Below are 14571 nucleotides of genomic sequence, written 5' to 3'. Positions count from 1 at the left end.
GTACTCTAAAATGTTTGTTGATAATATAAATGGATGAATATTATCAGTATTGTAGCACTTCCCAAGATCTGAAACAAATCAACCAACGTAAATTTTATTGTGCACCAAGATTATTGTTGTTTAGTCGCTAATCATATCCAACTCTTTGGCAACCCATGACTGTAGCCTACAGGCTCCTCTGTCCCTGGAATTCTCCAGACAAGAATACTGGAGTGGATTGCCATTTCCTTCTCCAGATGATCTCCCCAACCCAGGGACTGAACCCGTGCCTCCTGCATTAGCAGGCCATTTCTTTACACTGAACTTCCAGAGAAGCACCAAGAATAAAACGTATCAAATTTTGAATTTAAACAGTTAGCTAGATTTTTTAAATACATAATTGCTTTGTTTAAAAAGTTTATGTAAAAATAGAAGTTTATATAAAGAGACTAATTAGAAAGAATTGTAGGATGCAAATGAAACCCCATCAATAACCTACTACATTAACTCTGTGTTACTGAAGGAAAGCCGATCAAGTACATTGCCAATAAAGGTGGATTTTTTAAAATTAGAAAGTATTCCCAATAGACTTAATTTATAAACTATTGAAGTCTAGTGAACTTCTGTCCCAGTTTTCATGGTAAAGTTTACCTTTGAATCAATTTTTACATAGGTATCAAGAAAAAAATAAAAGTAATCATCAGGAATATTTCACACATTTCTTGACTAGATGGATAAGAGCTTAAGACATATTGGTGGAGAAATGTCCACAACCAAACAGTGGCCTGTACATTAAAGAGTACATTATAGAAATGGAAAAGAGATTAAGAAAAGGTTTTGAAAGCTCTGAATGCTGCTCCATTAAATTGTATGAAAAGCATTACTTCTGAATGAAATGACCCGCTGTGTTTAGATGCAATTCAAAATTTCAGAGTGTATTGAGTTCAAAGTGTTTCTTCAGTTCTGAAGAAAGTGGACATTTATATTTGATCCTTTACAATGATATATTGCCTGAGCTTAGGTGATAATTCATAGATATAAATTGTTCTCAAGTGTCCTTCAGTTTAGAAAGGAAACCAAAATATGGAGACAACTCAAAATGTCACTAGGACATTACATAGGAAATCAGTATAAGGGTAAATTAGTTCATGAAACAAGTAAAGAAAGAATGGCTATAAAATTCTGTTTAAGTTTGTGGTTTGCATGCTTCAGTTATCAAAAATGTCCACTGATTACCTGACATTCATTACTGGTAGTTGCTGAAAAATAGCCTATTGGTATATATGAATAACAATAATTATATGTAGGGGTTTTTTAACTTACAGAGGAATTTGGCATTCATTTATTCTTTTAATATCTGCAATCCCTCTTAAAATTGCCATCTCACCCTTATCACCCATCACTCCGCTTCACTTGTAAACTGAACAAACTAACGCCCATAAGAAAAAGTGGCTTGAACTATGTCACACAGGTGATAAATAGTAGATGTAGGATAGAAGTCGGGCTTTGGCCCTCTTTAATGTTTTCTTGTGTGCTTAGTCATTCAGTGGTGTCCAACTCTTTGCGACCCTATGGACTGTATCCCTCCAGGCTCCTCTGTCCATGGAATTCTCCAGGCAAGAATACTGGAGTGAGTTGCCTTGCCCTTCCCCAGGGGATCTTCCCAACCCAGGGATCGAATCCAGGTCTCCCTCATTGAGGGAAGATTCTTTACCATCTGAGCCATCAGGGAAGGCCAAATATTTCCTTACCAAATGGGTTTAATAAATTGCCAATTGATTATATGAGAAGGCAAATATGGATCTATATCAAAGATCAAAATTAAGCTATTGGGGTGATTTTGTGATTAATACCAGAAAAGATTTGCCTGGACAAAACACTGGAAACCCTCACAGATCACACGCCTTCTCTGGATCACATTTTGGGCAGAAATAGGTTGATGATACGATAGAAATATCAAAACTTTCTGAAAACAATGTAGAAACAAATTTTTTTCTTAAAGTAGATTAATTCTAGGAATCTGCCTAGAACTATTTCAGAGGCTAATAATGTATATAATATAAATATATAAATTTAAGTGATAGGCAATCTGTTTCCCTCCATGAGAATTTTGGAAGATGTATGAATGTTTTAAAAAGTCATCAGGGAGTTCTTTATTTTCGATATTTAACATTGTAGCCAGATGTGCACAGGTGATTAATAAATAATTATTAGATCTTTTAAAATGAAATTCAGTACCTAGATGTAGCCTAGTGGGGGTAAAAGGGAAGAAAAAGATGAATTTAAGCTTTAAAAGAGTTAAATAATGCCCCACCCTGAAATTGAGAAATAATTATGCTAGAAAAAATGCATCCACTTCTTAAAGCATATCTCAGTAATTACCTTTGAAGGGAAGATATTGCCTACTATGCCATATTACATATGTATGCCATATTACGTACATATGACATATTACATACTATGAAGTTGAACAGTTCTATGAAGACCTACAAGACCTTTTAAGAACTAACACCCAAAAAAATGTCCTTTTCATTATAGGGGACTGGAATGCAAAAGCAGGAAGTCAAGAAACACCTGAGGTAACAGGAAAATTTGGCCTTGGAATATGGAATGGAGGGCAAAGGCTAACAGAGTTTTGCCAAGAGAATGCACTGGTCATAGCAAACACCCTCTTCCAACAACACAAGAGAATACTCTACACATGGACATCCCAGATGGTCAACACCAAAATCAGATTATTTATATTCTTTGCAGCCAAAGATGGAGAAGCTCTATACATTCAGCAAAAACAAGACCATGACCTAACTGTGGCTCAGATCATGAACTCCTTATTACCAAATTCAGACTTAAATTTAAGAAAGTAGGGAAAACCACTAGAACATTCAGGTATGACCTAAATCAAATCCCTAATGGGGTTACACAGTGGAAGTGAGAAATGGATTTAAGGGACTAGATCTAATAGATAGAGTGCCTGATGAACTATGGACGGAGGTTCGTGACATTGTAAAGGAGACAGGGATCAAGACCATCCCTGTGGTAAAGAAATACAAAAAAGCAAAATGGCTGTCTGGGGAGGCCTTACAAATAGCTGTGAAAAGAAGAGAAGTGAAAAGCAAAGGAGAAGAGGAAAGATATAAACATCTGAATGCAGAGTTCCAAAGAATAGCAAGGAGAGATAAGAAAGCCATCCTCAGTAATCAATGCAAAAAAATGGAGGAAAACAACAGAATGGGAAAGACGAGAGATCTCTTCAAGAAAATTAGAGATACCAAGGGAACATTTCATGCAAAGATGGACTCGATAATGGACAGAAATGGTATGGACCTAACAGAAGCAGAAGATATTAAGAAGAGGTGGCAAGAATACACAGAAGAACTGTACAAAAAAATCTTCACGACCCAGATAATCATGATGGTGTGATCACTCACCTAGAGCCAGACATCCTGGAATGTGAAGTCAAGTGGGCCTTAGAAAGCATCACTACAAACAAAGCTAGTGGAGGTGATGGAATTCCAGTTGAGCTATTTCAAATGCTGAAAGATGATGCTGTGAAAGTGCTGCACTCAATATGCCAGCAAACTTGGAAAACTCAGTAGTGGCCACAGGACTGGAAAAGGTCAGTTTTCATTCCAATCCCAAAGAAAGGCAATGTCAAAGAATGCTCAAACTGCTGAACAATTGCACTCATCTCACATGCTAACAAAGTAATGCTCAAAATTCTCCAATCCCAGCTTCAGCAATATGCGAACCATGAACTTCCAGATGTTCAAGCTGGCTTTAGAAAAGGCAGAGGAACCAGAGATCAAATTGCCAACATCTGCTGGATCATCGAAAAAGCGAGAGAGTTCCAGAAAAACATCTATTTCTGCTTTATTGACTATGCCAAAGCCTTTGGCTGTGTGGATCACAATAAACTGTGGAAAATTCGGAAAGAGATGGGAATACCAGACCACCTGACCTGCCTCTTGAGAAACCTATATGCAGGTCAGGAAGCAACAGTTAGAACTGGACATGGAACAACAGACTGGTTCCAAATAGGTAAAGGAGTACATTAAGGCTGTATATCGTCACCCTGCTTATTTAACTTATATGCAGAGTACATCATGAGAAATTCTGGGCTGGAAGAAGCACAAGGTGGAATCAAGATTGCCAGGAGAAATATCAATAACCTCAGATATACAGATGACACCACCCTTACGGCAGAAAGTGAAGAGGAACTATCAAGCCTCTTGATGAAAGTGAAAGAGGAGAGTGAAAAAGTTGGCTTAAAACTCAACATTCAGAAGATGAAGATCATGGCATCTGGTCCCATGATTTCATGGCAAATAGATGGGGAAACAGTGGAAACAGTGTCAGACTTTATATTTTTGGGCTCCAAAATCACTGCAGATGGTGATTGCAGCCATGAAATTAAAAGACGCTTACTCCTTGGAAGGAAAGCTATGACCAACCTAGATAACATATTCAAAAGCAGAAACATTACTTTGCCAACAAAGGTCCATCTAGTCAAGGCTATGGTTTTTCCAGTGGTCATGTATGGATGTGAGAGTTGGACTGTGAAGAAGGCTGAGTGCCGAAGAATTGATGCTTTTGAACTGTGGTTTGGAGAAGACTCTTGAGAGTCCCTTGGCCTGTAAGGAGATCCAACCAGTCCATTCTGAAGGAGATCAGCCCTGGGTGTTCTTTGGAAGGAATGATGCTAAATGAAACTCCAGTACTTTAGCCACCTCATGTGAAGAGTTGACTCGTTGGAAAAGGCTCTGATCCTGGGAGGGATTGGGGGCAGGAGGAGAAGGGGACGACAGAGGATGAGATGGCTGGATGGCATCACTGACTCGATGGACGTGAGTTTGAGTAAACTCCGGGTGTTGGAGTACTGCGATTCATGGGGTCACAAAGAGTTGGACACGACTGAACGACTGAACTGAACTCATGCCACTTTTTCCTTAAATATCTTTACTTAAAGATACAGATGAACATTAAAAAAAAAAATGGAAAGGAATTCTCATATACGTTATAACATGGATAAACCTTTATAAGGTTTAATGGATAAACATTATGCTTCATGAAATAAATGACTTCATAAAGGAACAAATATCATTCTGCTTAAACCTAAGTAGTTAAATTCACAGAGACCAAAGATAAAATGGTGGTTGCCAGGGGCTGGTTAAGAGGAGGAATCAAGAGTTATTATTTAATGGATACAGAATTTGTGTCCTGGAGATGGACGGGGACAATGGTGGCACAACCATATGAGTGTACTTAATACCACTGAACTGTACACTCAAAATGATTAAGATGATAAATTTTATGTTGTATGTATTTCATCAGTATTTTTCAAAAGCTTATTGTCTAGTTGTCTTCTTTTTCTGAGCCTCAGGTTTGATCTACATATCCACTGGAAATCTCTTATGACTCAACATTGCAAGAAGTATATATTAGTTCACACTTTCATTTCACTTTCTCAATGGGCAGAGACCCCATCCATGTATTTGCCAAAACAAGAAAGCTAACAATCAACTGTGACACATTTTCCTCATTCCCACCACAAAACAGGTACTAAATCCTATTTTTTTCCCACTTTCATAATATCTCTCAAATCTCATACTTCCTTCTGTCTCATGATCCAGTACCTAGTTCAAGTAACCATAACTTGTTACCTGTGTTATCACAGTGAACTTCTAATTAGACTCTTTACCTATAGTCTTAGCCCATTTCTGAACAATTTTTGACATCATAGTCAGAGTTTTATTTACAAAATGCATATCTGTTCACTTCTCTACTTAATATTAAATTCCTCCCCATAAACTTCAGGATAAAGAGTAAAATCTCAGGGTAGCATAAAATACTTGCCTTCTATGGACACAATAGTTTTTCTAATTCTTTGCATTCAATCAACAAGTATTTAGAGAATACTTTCTATATGAAAAGTTCTTTACTAGGTACTGGTAGTAAATGTTGAATAAAACAGGCATAGTCTATGGTTTCATGGAATATATAGTCTAGGTTAGGATGTATAGACATTAATTTTAAAAATCATGCAGATAAATGTATATGACAAGCAATGATGACTGCTGAGGAGCAAAGACAGAGAATGGTGTGAGAATATATTGGTTCAGCTTCCCTTGTAGCTCAGTTGGTAAAGAATCTGCCCACAATGCAGGAGACCATGTTCAATCCCTGGTTTGGGAAGATCCCCTGGAGAAGGAAATGGCAACCCACTCCAGTACTCTTGCCTGGAAAATCCCAAGGACAGAGAAGCCTGGCAGATTACAGTCCATGGGGTCGCAAGAGTTGGACATGACTTAGCAACTAAAACACAAAAACAGTCTCAGGGTCTGGAAAAGCCTCCTGCAAAGAGATGATATTTGAGTTGAGATTTCAAAGTTTCCCGTGAGTTTTAATTATACAAAGTGGGGAAAGTAAATTTCAGTTAGAGAAAACATGTACGCTCATTTAAGCAAGATGGAAGATAGTGCATTTGAACCACTAAAAACAGTCTGAGTTGATCACAAAGAGAGAACGGTGGTGCAAGTGGAAGCTGGCTAGGGTCCTGAACTCTCTCCACAAGCAATAATTTAGGCATTTTGATTTCTTCTCTCTGTCATGCTCTCTCTCATTTCTTGCCATTGCATACTCTGTTGCTTCTAGTGGGAGCATCCCTTCTGAGTCTTTAACCTGATTCATCATTGAACAATCAGTTGAGGTTTCCTCCTCAGCTGGGTTAGGTGCTCTGCTTGTGTTCATTCCCCAGGCTGTGTGTAACTCTTCATAGCACTTTCTGTGCTGTAAGGCCATAGTGTTTTTGACTAGAGCATTAATGTCAAGGGAAGGAGTTGAATAGCATGATGCTTTGTTTTTTGTTTTGTTTTTATTGGCTTATACTTGCTGTACAATGTTGTGTTAGTTTCTGTTGTACAACAAAGTTCATCATCCATACATATGCATATGCTGCTGCTAAGTCGCTTCGGTTGTGTCCGACTCTGTGCGACCCCATAGACGGCAGCCCACCAGGCTCCCCCGTCCCTGGAATTCTCCAGGCAAGTACACTGAAGTGGGTTGCCATTTCCTTCTCCAGTGCATGAAAGTGAAAAGTGAAAGTGAAGTCGCTCAGTCGTGTCGGACTCTCAGTCTATGCGACCCCATAGACTGCAGCCTACCAGGCTCCTCCGTCCATGGGATTGTCCAGGCAAGAGTACTGGAGTGGGGTGCCATCGCCTTCTCCACATATACATATAGCCCTTCTTTTTTAGATTTCCTTCCCATTTAGGTCACCACAGAGCACTGAGTGTAGTCCCTGTGCCATACAGTAGGTTCTCATTAGTTATCTATTTTATACATAGCAGTGTATATATGTCATTTAGGCCTCTTTGTATCTCTAGCACCTCATACAATTTCTAGTGCAGTTTAATCAACGAATATTTATTGAGCATTTGATATGGAAAGGTCCTAAAATAGAAATACTGAGGAATATGGAGTTGTATAAAAACCACCTTTAAGGAACTTGGTGTTTGTTACAAATGATATATGGTGAAGAACATCTGGGTTTGTACTTTCCTGAGCCCAAATGTGCACAGAGGGGACAGATACAACAGCTTCCTTATATAACCCTTTGAGGGCAATCATTTATTAATATATAACAAATAATTAGGTCTTTGAAGAAATCATATTCATCTTATGTGCCTTCCAGCTTTTTATTTTTTTTCTCTTAACACTATATTCAACAAAAACATGTATATGAGAAATCTGCAGAAAAACAAGAAAAATTAAAGAGTTCTGTTATGTTAACACTCTGTTCAACCAGGCCAGTGCCATCTGTCAGAATATTTAATTCAAATATTACATTTTATTAGCTTTCTTTCTAGTTGACTATTTCTATAAGCTATTTTCTACATCCTTCTTTTTATGTACAATTTTTATTAACCTTACCTTAAATTTATGTTTCTATTCCATTTTAACATAATTTTAAACCCAGAACAACAACATAAAATCAATATCTACCTCAGAAATTTAGTTATCAATTCAGTTCAGTTCAATCGCTCTGTCGTGTCCAACTCTTTGCAACCCCATGAATTGCAGCACGCCAGGCCTCCCTGTCCATCACCAACTCCCGGAGTTCACCCAGACTCACGTCCATCGAGTCAGTGATGCCATCCAGCCATCTCATCCTCTGTTGTCCCCTTCTCCTCCTGCCCCCAATCCCTCCCAGCATCAGAGTCTTTTCCAATGAGTCAACTCTTCGCATGAGGTGGTCAAAGTACTGGAGTTTCAGTTTTAGCATCATTCCTTCCAAAGAACACCCAGGGCTGATCTCCTTCAGAATGGACTGGTTGGATCTCCTTGCAGTCCAAGGGACTCTCAAGAGTCTTCTCCAACACCACAGTTCAAAAGCATCAATTCTTTGGCGCTCATCCTTCTTCACAGTCCAACTCTCACATCCATACATGACCACAGGAAAAACCATAGCCTTGACTAGACGGACCTTTGTTGGCAAAGTAATGTCTCTGCTTTTGAATATGCTATCTAGGTTGGTCATAACTTTTCTTCCAAGGAGTAAGGGTCTTTTAATTTCATGGCTTCAGTCACCATCTGCAGTGATTTTGGAGCCCCAAAAAATAAAGTCTACCACTGTTTCCACAGTTTCCCCATCAAATCTACTGACACCATTATTATTCAGTTTGCCTAGATTTGGCCTTTCTAATGAAAACTTTAGATCTTATACTTTGTGTGGGTGTAGAATATATTGTAATTATAGAACCTTCTGGAGTTGAAGTGACATTTAGATCTTCAAGTGTATTTTTATACTTTCCAGTGTACAAAGAACAGTAACCAATGAGATTAAACCTTGTAGAAGTGTTGTATATCTTAATAAATTGGGAAAAACTAGCATAGCTCTTTGTTGAAGAAAATATTTTTAGTTTAAAGACTCTCATAATCCTATGGTAAGGAACTCTTTTGACATTGCCCAAAGCTGTTTTACCATAGACATCATATTTTCAGGGATGTCTACTGAGACATGGCATTCTTAAAATTTTAAGAATGCTTTGGGAAATAAATTCTAATATGATAAATCCTTTTAACTATAAATAAATCAAATGAAAGTTACATTAGTAATGACATAATACCATCACCAAGGTAGCTACTGGAAGAATTGGGACTAGAATCTAGCTCTTTTTCCTCCCAGTCTTGACCACAAGGCCCTTGTTCTTTAAGAAGACAGGTAAGTCTGCAAGTGTATAAAACAATCTGTGAAGTCTCTAAAATTATTAGGATACCATACTCAAAACAGATGGCTGAGCTAATGCTGTGATTTAACTAAACCTATGTTTAATATCACATTTGCATGCATGCTGTGCATGCTAAGTCACTTTAGTCATGTCCGACTCTTTGCAACCTTATGGACTACAACCTGCCAGGTTCCTGTGTCCATGGGATTTTCCAGGCAAGAATACTGGAGTGGGTTGCCATTTCCTTCTCCAGGACATCTTCACCACCAAATGATTGAACCTGCATTTCTTATATGTCTCCTGCATTGGCAGGTGACACCACCAGAGAAGTGTGTTTAATATCACATTTAATGACTTTAAATGGATCAGTGAAAAGCATTTCTTATTAGCATTTAGGAAGGATAATAAAAAAAAATCCATATAGAAGAGCATATGAGGTTCATGGTATATTCTCAGTTTGGTCATGTAAACAACTTGAAATTAGATTCTAGATGGAAGGATAAGCCAAATACAGTACATATAATGAGATGATATTTCCATAAAATATATAACAGACTTTTTTATTTTACTTGTAAAAAGTTGAAGAAATACTCTTGGGATGGTTGTATAATTTGGTGGATTAGTAGCTAGCTAAAACTCTATTCATACAGTGCTAATTAAAGATCTGAGAATAACCTGGAGGGAAATTTTAAATTTTATTTTCTTGATCCTTTTCTATTCAGTGCTTTTATCAGTAACCAGGAAGAAAATATAAAAGGGGCAATTATAAAAATTGCTAATGGCATAAAACTCAAAGAAACTGAATTAGATAGAAATCAGAATGTGGCTTTAAAAGTATTTTGACAGTCTGTAACCTGTCAATGTGTTGAATCTAACAAAATTGAACAGGAAAAATGTAAAGTTCTGATAATGACTAGAAAGCAAAGAAAATAAACCAAAGATTGTAGTCTGCAATCCAGAATGGAGAAAGATATGCAAAGGTCTTCAGGTCAAGTATAAATGTGTAATACAGCTGGTTTTAGTGAATTGGACTCCAAGCTTTCAAGGATAGTGAGAGTAAAAGGAATAGGGAGGAGACAGCATGGTGTTATGAGAAGAAGGTAGGTTTCAGGATTAGGAGTCCAGGATTTGGTCTGTACACTCAAATTGTAGTTCCATTACTTACGAGTTATTTAATATTGAACAAATCATTTTCTTTATCTTTAAAGTAGAGATATTGGGCCTTCCTTGGCAGTCCATTGGTTAAGACTTGCCTTCCAATGTGGGGGATGTGAGTTTAATCCCTGGTTGAGGAACTAAGATCCCACATGCCTCATGGCCAAAAAGCCAAAATGTAAAACAGAAGAAATATTGTAATCAGTTTAATAAAGACTTTAAAAATGGTTCACATCAAAAAAAAGAAAAAAACTTTAAAAAATAAAAAAGAAAGTAGAGATACTAATAACGACTCAAAAGATGCTTCATTCTTTTCTCCAAGTCTTTGTCCTTTTATTCCTTCTTCTTCAATTTATACCTTTGTTTCTCTTTTACTTTTTTTCAATCACTGTAATTCCTCTTTTCCTTCTTTTTTCTTCCATCCCTCTTCTTCTTTGCTTTTTATTCTCAGTTTTCTCTCAAACTCATTGTCCAGTAAGTTTCACATAACCGTGGGCTCCCAATCTTCCACTGAGGTGCGTACTCAGTTGCTCAGTCATGTCTGACTCTTTGTGACCCTTTGGACTGTAGCCCACCAGGCTCCTCTGTCCATGAGATTTTCTAAGCAAGAGTACTGAAGTGTGATGCATTTCCTCCTCCAGGGTGGTGTCCAGGAATTCTGGGCCCCAGATGAGGGCTCCTTTGCCATCATTCTGTAGGACATCAGACTGATGGATCTTGGCCCTGAATTCACAGTGCCAGAGAACGTTCAGGGGAGTAGTTTATGGTAAAATGAGCTTGACTGTGTTAGTCACTCAGTCCTATCTGACTCTTTGTGACCCCATGGACTGTAGCCTGCCAGGCTCCTTTGCTTATGGAACTCTCCAGACAAGGATATTGGAGTGGTTAGCCTTACCCCTCTCCAGGGGATCTTCCCAACTGAGGGATTGAACCTGGGTCTCCCGCATTGCAGGTGGATTCTTTACTGTCTGAGCCACCAAGGAGACGCATAAAATGAGCTGAGGGAAAAGCAAATATTCAGAACCCAGAGAATCCCTAGCTGTCAAAGCTTTGAGGACACCTTCCTTCCCAGCCCTTCAGAGCTTTGAGTCCTGTCGTCTTCCCCGTGAAGGAACCCTGGCAGACGTGATAACAGCATGGCCTCATGAGCACCACTGATAGGAGGCTGTGTATCCTTAGCTAAGTTTGCAAGTTATTTTATCTCCCATGGACTTCCCAAGGACCCTGAATCTCACTGCTAATGGATTTACACTTGAGACAGAACTTTTAACAATAATACAGTCCTTTTTTTTTTTAAACTTTACATAATTGTATTAGTTTTGCCAAATATCAAAATGAATCCGCCACAGGTATACATGTGTTCCCCATCCTGAACCCTCCTCCCTCCTCCCTCCCCATTCCATCCCTCTGGGTCGTCCCAGTGCACCAGCCCCAAGCATCCAGTATCGTGCATCGAACCTGGACTGGCAACTTGTTTTATACATGATATTTTACATGTTTCAATGCCATTCTCCCAAATCTTCCCACCCTCTCCCTCTCTCTCAGAGTCCATAAGACTGTTCTATACATCAGTGTGTCTTTTGCTGTCTCGTACACAGGGTTATTGTTACCATCTTTCTAAATTCCATATATATGCGTTAGTATACTGTATTGGTGTTTTTCTTTCTGGCTTACTTCACTCTGTATAATAGGCTCCAGTTTCATCCACCTCATTAGAACTGATTTAAATGTATTCTTTTTAATGGCTGAGTAATACTCCATTGTGTATATGTACCATTGCTTTCTTATCCATTCATCTGCTGATGGACATCTAGGTTGCTTCCATGTCCTGGCTATTATAAACAGTACTGCGATGAACATTGGGGTACACGTGTCTCTTGCCCTTCTGGTTTCCTCAGTGTGTATGCCCAGCAGTGGGATTGCTGGATCATAAGGCAGGTCTATTTCCAGTTTTTTAAGGAATCTCCACACTGTTCTCCATAGTGGCTGTACTAGTTTGCATTCCCACCAACAGTGTAAGAGGGTTCCCTTTTCTCCACACCCTCTCCAGCATTTATTATTTGTAGACTTTTGGATCGCAGCCATTCTGACTGGTGTGAAATGATACCTCATAGTGGTTTTGATTTGCATTTCTCTGATAATGAGTGATGTGGAGCATCTTTTCATGTGTTTGTTAGCCATCTGTATGTCTTCTTTGGGGAAATGTCTATTTAGTTCTTTGGCCCATTTTTTGATTGGGTCATTTATTTTTCTGGAATTGAGCTGTAGGAGTTGCTTGTATATTCTCGAGATTAGTTGTTTGTCAGTTGCTTCATTTGCAATTATCTTCTCCCATTCTGAAGGCTGTCTTTTCACCTTGCTTAGAGTTTCCTTTGATGTGCAGAAGCTTTTAAGGTTAATTAGGTCCCATTTGTTTATTTTTGCTTTTATTTCCCATACTCTGGGAGGTGGGTCATAGAGGATCCTGCTGTGATGTATGTCGGAGAGTGTTTTGCCTATGTTCTCCTCTAGGAGTTTTATAGTTTCTGGTCTTATGTTTAGATCTTTAATCCATTTTGACTTTATTTTTGTGGATGGTGTTAGAAAGTGTTCTAGTTTCATTCTTTTACAAGTGGTTGACCAGAGTTCCCAGCACCACTTGTTAAAGAGATTGTCTTTAATCCATTGTATATTCTTGCCTCCTTTGTCAAAGATAAGGTGTCCATATGTGCGTGGATTTATCTCTGGGCTTTCTATTTTGTTCCATTGATCTATATTTTTGTCTTTGTGCCAGTACCATACTGTCTTGATAACTGTGGCTTTGTAGTAGAGCCTGAAGTCAGGTAGGTTGATTCCTCCAGTTCCATTCTTCTTTCTCAAGATCGCTTTGGCTATTCGAGGTTTTTTGTATTTCCATACAAATTGTGAAATTATTTGTTCTAGCTCTCTGAAGAATGCTGTTGGTAGCTTGATAGGGATTGCATTGAATCTATAGATTGCTTTGGGTAGTATACTCATTTTCACTATATTGATTCTTCCAATCCATGAACATGGTATATTTCTCCATCTGTTAGTGTCCTCTTTGATTTCTTTCACCAGTGTTTTATAGTTTTCTATATATAGGTCTTTAGTTTCTTAAGGTAGATATATTCCTAAGTATTTTATTCTTTCTGTTGCAATGGTGAATGGAATTGAACAAAAGAGATCATAGCAAAAATCAACAAAACCAAAAGCTGGTTTTTTGAAAGGATAAATAAAATTGACAAACCATTAGCCAGACTCATCAAGAAACAAAGGGAGAAAAATCAAATCAATAAAATTAGACATGAAAATGGAGAGATCACAACAGACAACACAGAAATACAAAGGATCATAAGAGAGTACTATCAACAATTATATGCCAATAAACTGGACAACGTGGAAGAAATGGACAAATTCTTAGAAAAGTACAACTTTCCAAAACTGGACCAGGAAGAAATAGAAAATCTTAACAGACCCATCACAAGCACGGAAATTGAAACTATAATAAAAAATCTTTCAGCAAACAAAAGCCCAGGTCCAGACGGCTTCACAGCTGAATTCTACCAAAAATTTAGAGAAGAGCTAACACCTATCCTGCTCAAACTCTTCCAGAAAATTGCAGAGGATGGTAAACTTCCAAACTCATTCTATGAGGCCACCATCACCCTAATACCAAAACCTGACAAAGATCCCACAAAAAAAGAAAACTACAGGCCAATATCACTGATGAACATAGATGCAAAAATCCTTAACAAAATTCTAGCAATCAGAATCCAACAACACATGAAAAAGATCATACACCATGACCAAGTGGGCTTTATCCCAGGGATGCAAGGATTCTTCAATATCCACAAATCAATCAATGTAATATACCACATTAACAAATTGAAAAATAAAAACCATATGATTATCTCAATAGATGCAGAGAAAGCCTTTGACAAAATTCAACATCCATTTATGATCAAAACTCTCCAGAAAGCAGGAATAGAAGGAACATACCTCAACATAATAAAAGCTATATATGACAAACCCACAGCAAACATTATCCTCAATGGTGAAAAATTGAAAGCATTTCCTCTAAAGTCAGGAACAAGACAAGGGTGCCCACTTTCACCATTACTATTCAACATAGTTTTGGAAGTTTTGGCCACAGCAATCAGAGCAGAAAAAGAAATAAAAGGAATCCAAATTGGAAAAGAAGAAGTAAAGC

The sequence above is a fragment of the Bubalus bubalis genome, chromosome 4 (genome assembly GCF_019923935.1).
Source record: "Bubalus bubalis isolate 160015118507 breed Murrah chromosome 4, NDDB_SH_1, whole genome shotgun sequence".
Taxonomy (NCBI): domain Eukaryota; kingdom Metazoa; phylum Chordata; class Mammalia; order Artiodactyla; family Bovidae; genus Bubalus; species Bubalus bubalis.
The sequence above is the reverse complement of the archived record's forward strand: the minus strand, read 5'-3'. Positions refer to the sequence as shown.